The 5,216-nt window shown below is 33.1% G+C and overlaps 1 protein-coding gene across 4 annotated transcripts in view; it reads right to left on the bottom strand.

Moving 5' to 3' along the window:
- Nucleotides 1–5,216, bottom strand: part of LOC108965951 — a 48,751-nt gene that overhangs the window by 29,290 nt on the left and 14,245 nt on the right. The window contains exon 1 of one of the 4 annotated variants that reach the window (XM_018928632.1): nt 384–648. The exons of 2 other annotated variants lie outside the window; for them this stretch is intronic. The gene's annotated coding sequence lies outside the window, so the exon portion shown is untranslated. Of the gene's footprint in view, nt 1–383; nt 649–5,216 lie in introns of those variants that run through there. One more of the 4 variants, XM_018928636.1, reaches the window with a different exon arrangement.

Below are 5,216 nucleotides of genomic sequence, written 5' to 3'. Positions count from 1 at the left end.
TTGTCAGACCCGTTTACTCTCCATAACGGAATACCCCAGGGGTCTCCCCTCTCTGTATCCCTTTTTATCACTGCTTTTAATGAAGTGAGCCATATAATTAATAAATATATAAATATTAATCATATCTGCTATGCTGATGATGTGTTGATTTTCAGTAAACTGAATGATTTAAATGTTGTTAAACGGGACTTCACAAATATTCTTAGGGATCTCAATATATGGTCCGAATCTTCGGGCGCCAATGTGGYTGTAAATAAATGCAAAAATTTCCACATTTGTCGCAAGCACAAATGTGATTACTTTACAATTATTTACAATCACAGCCCTATCTTAAACACTAATAGTCTTAAGTTCCTAGGTGTAATTTTTGATAAGAAACTTACCTTTAACGAACTCCGCCATTTATCAACAACTCTTTGCTGAGTCTACAACTTCTCTTCTCCCTGAATGGACTCTAATCTTCACGGACGGATCCAAAACCGAGACAAGTACATCATTCGCAGTTGTCGACGACAAAGGRGCAMCAATTAAAGTTGGAATCCTGCCAAGCTACGCCTCCGTTTACACAGCAGAGGCCGCAGCGATCCTCCACGCTATCATTTTCGCTTCAAATTCCAAATTGAAAGCAATTATTTGTACAGATAGCAAATCAACTATATCAGCGGTCTTAAATGTTATGAATCAATCTAACATCATTTCTTGCATCCGGGTCAAATTAGCTGAAAACAACGCCAACATAAAAATAATGTGGATTCCAGGCCACGCCGGCATACGCGGGAATGAACTGGCAGATAAACGCGCCAAACTAGCGGCTAGTGAACCGCTGGTTACGTTTGACTTTCTTGAGAATAAAGACTTATATAAGATGGCACAYCMAMACCAACTTAAATCGCTAATGGAGAGTTGGAGACACATCCAGCACCAATACACTBTRAWTAACCCAGATAGGAGCAAACCAACCTATCCACCAAACTGTCGATGTAACGATGTTAAATCATTTGTACGCCTACGTTTAGGGCACACAATAGCCACACATTCGTACTTCTTCAATCGGTCCAGTCCGCCTTACTGCTAACATTGCCCATGGGCTTCACTAACAGTACATCACCTGCTCGACGAATACCACCATTTCACAGGAATCAGGAGGACTATCTTCGATAAAAAAAAAACACCCACAACACTTTTGAAAACTACATCTCTCGAGAACGTTACAAAAATATCTGGATAAATGCAGTCTAAAACATTTAATATGACATCCTACCTAGCTTAGATAAGAACTTTGTTTTTGTTTTACTTAAGCATGTTTATAGATTTTATGAAGATTTTAAATATATAAAGCGTGGACAATAGAACTTAATTTTAGTCACCTAGCCTTAGATTCACCAGCGAGCCGAAGGTCCTGGCAGCCAGTGCTCCTTTTTTTCGTGTAAATAAAATAATTGTATTATTTTTTTTTTCACATTTACAAAGAAATAAATAAATATTTTTTACGATTGTTCTTAACCTTGATATACCCGCGCCAAATGTTCTAACACCTATACCCGCGCACGGTGTGACAGACCGTAACTTTGACTCCTCTTACCGGGTTATTTTTCTATAAAACCGTTTATATTTTGTTAATTTAAAAGGAACTATAGGATGTAATAAAACAAAAAATCTCAATTGTTAGCATAATTTTTTATTACTTTAATGATTATCAGTCTTTCCAAAACAGCTTAAAAAAAATATTTACGAAAAACTGTTTCGTCGGTCTCACAGTCATGTGTGCGGGTATAGGAAGGGTAAACGTCGTATGGAATTATTATCTTTGGCATTAAATTATCTTCTATTTCAACTAAAAAAACTAAGAAGTCAAGTTTGAACATATTTTTACACAACATAAAGTAAATTTTTTTTGGTCAAAAACCACTTTTTTTTTAATTTTTAAAAAATGTGTCAAATTTTACACTCTTTTGTAGAATTTTAGTTTAACTAGAAGATAAATTATTAAAAAATATGAATCTCTTTGAATTTTTTGTTTCCGATAGAAACTGCGACCTACACCTTGCCCGCCGTCCGACAAATGCTCATGCGAGATGCATCGGTTAATTGCTTCCCAAAGGCAGAATATCAAAGATTTCGTATCCAAATTTGTGAATGATGTTTAAAAATATGCATTTCCTTTAGCTGAAGTTGTTCCTATTATTTAACGTTATTCTGAAAGTTGCTGCGGTACTATATGTCGGCTGCGAATATTTTGCATTTTGCTTTCATAACCATTTATTTTTTTAATGTAATCAGTCTACATACATATATACATATATCATACTTGAAAAATTGTTAGTGGAAAGAGGTAATCAGTGTTAATTTCGGTGCGCATTTAACCAAAGGTAATACAAAAAAAAATTACAGAGCGCCAAAAAGGTCAAATTAAAGATCTCCCAACAAAACATAAGCTTACCGCTTCACAAATTATAGCGGAACTTGATCCCATTAAAAAACTTTGTGTTCAGAAAAATTTAAACACATCACAAAACGTTGTTTATAAAAAACAAGCATAAGCTCCGGCACTGACAAAAGCTCACAAAGATGCAAGGATACAGTTCGCAAAAACGCACATGAAATGGACGTCAGAATGGAAAAATGTAATTTTTTCTGACGAGAAAAAATTCAATCTCGACGGTCCTGATGGATTAAGTTCCTTTTGGCATGATTTCAAAGCAAAGGAGGAACCAAGGTTGAGCAGGAGCTTTGGTGGTGGAAGTGTTATGGTGGGCAGCCTTCTCTTATTATGGAATATCCAGAATATGCTATGTTCCAACAAAAATTAATAGCGAAATCTACACGGATATGTTGGAATCAGAGTTAATCTCATTTCTGGGGGACTGTCACCAAGAAGAACAAATTTTTCAACAGGATAACGCAGCTATCCACGTCTCGCGACATTCTATTTACTGGTTTGAAGACAAAAATATAGAATTGATGAAAGGGCCTGAACGCAGTCCAGACTTAAATCCCATCTAACTGAAAAGGGCTATTGAGGGTAGCTGGGAAAAATACATAATAATATTTTAAAAATACTTATAGAAAGTATGACAAATCGCATTTAATAAAATAATTTTTAATTTAATTTTAATAAAATGTAATGGAGGCAAAATAAAATATTAATTATTTACTAACTTTTTTAAGTTTGTCTCTATTTAGTATTATTGAAACATTCGTATAAACGAAATTCGCACCTGTTTATCGTAATATCACTATTATATTAGCAAAAACACAATGAAATTCGAAAACCTTTGTTTTGTTTAATAATAAAATATATATTAAATTAGTTGTGAAAGGTTTATTTTCTTGTTTGTACATTAAATGGGTAGAAATTTAAAAAAAAATACATTCAGCTAAACAAAATGGACGCACTGTGTAACTATAAACCCTAGAAATTGCGCTTTAATCAATTATTTCTTTCCCTCCCAAAAAAATCCTCAAAAAAATAGATTTTTTGAAGCCACTAAAGCAGGCTCCCCCCTTAACTCAGGGAGCATAATACATTATTTGTATGTGTATTACCAAAAATAGATAAAATTAGGTCTATACGTTCCTTAGATCCCATATACGTAATATAAAAGTATAGTCATAACATTTATTTTCGAGCTGATCGAGATGGTGGAAATGCATCCTTTAGCATATCAGTTATGGCACGCAGTATAGCGTATCATTGTTTATTTACGTGTATTTCGAATGTGTTTACCTCACAAACATCAACACTGAACTGACATTAGAGGTCAATTGCAAAATATGTAGCATCGTCTGATTATCTCCTAACGACCCTGAATATTATGTGTATAGGTTTGTTTACATATAATATAGTGTTTACTTAGATATATTTCTTTTGTCTAAGATAAGGTTATTTTGATGTTTGTTTGTTTAGGATATTTTGATAAGATAATATTAAAAGAAATACATTCCTTAACTCTCCCCTCAGCGCTCATTTCAAATGATTGATTATTATTACTACTCTTTTTTTATGCTTGTAATTATATTTTTTTAATTATCGAGCAATTATTTATTTAATTTTTTTTTCGCTGATATTATCATTATTAATTAATTTTTACATTATTTTTCATGTTTTATTTTCCCTTATGATTTCTGAGTTTCATTAATATACCTTACATAATGACCTATATATCAAACAGAACTTAGCCATTTTTAGCACCAGAATATATTATTACCAGGAAAGAAGTTTCATATTCTAGAGATTGACCCGTTTTTTGGTACAAATAAAATACAGCCATAAGCACAAAATTCGACAATTTCGTCATCTGGAGGTTTGATAACTTATGACCATGATTGATTTAGAAGATTTTTTTGTTACGTTTTATTTTAAGATAATCAGAAATGAGAAAATGGAGTTCGGACCAATGTATAGACAGTTCATTCATATTCAGCACAAAACCGTTAAGAAACTTGCACACCTAATTCCATTAAATTATGACATACATTGGAACTAAGGGAAGATCTAGAATGATTGCATTAACTTTTCGCATCACTCGTTATATACTTGAGGACATGGTATCACGTAGTATCATACAGATAGCTGACACACTGACCGACGAATACGGCTGAATCCCTGCTAGAAAATTTTGTATATTAGGTAGGGAAATATTTACACGATTTTATCCAATTTAGGCGCAAGGATACACTGCTAATAGGAAAAGACGTTCTCTGAGTTTCATTAACCTTTTAGTGCCGTTCGAAATAGAGGTGCCTATGCGAAAAAAAACCGGCCGAATTTCACAGTTTAACAAGTGTTCGGAAAAATGCTTTTAAAAACCAACCGAGATACAATATTCACATGATTCAGAAAGCTGCATATTGTGGATGAAACATAGAACTAAACAATGACACTAGGTTTTTCGAACTCATTTCAAAATTATAGAAAAAACAAAGGTATAAACGTTTGTAAATGAAATGAATTTGAAATCTCTTGCAAAAAACGTATTTGCACATACAAACAGTCATTTTTTCATCATAATTTTATATGGGTCAAGTATTATAAAGTATGTACAGTGGACCAATAAAGTTTACATACACCCTTTATTCTTAACTAAAACATGTTCGCACATACATTTTCTAGTCTCATTCGACTGATTTTTTTTTGCTAAATAGATAAATAAACATTCGTGCATTGTGATGCATTATCTTAATCCCGTTAAATTTACCCCTATGCTTGGCATTGT

This window comes from Bactrocera latifrons, unplaced genomic scaffold (genome assembly GCF_001853355.1).
Source record: "Bactrocera latifrons isolate USDA-ARS-PBARC rearing strain unplaced genomic scaffold, ASM185335v1 scaffold_151, whole genome shotgun sequence".
In the NCBI taxonomy this organism is placed as follows: Eukaryota; Metazoa; Arthropoda; class Insecta; order Diptera; family Tephritidae; genus Bactrocera; species Bactrocera latifrons.
This window is presented reverse-complemented; position numbering and strand designations above follow the sequence as displayed.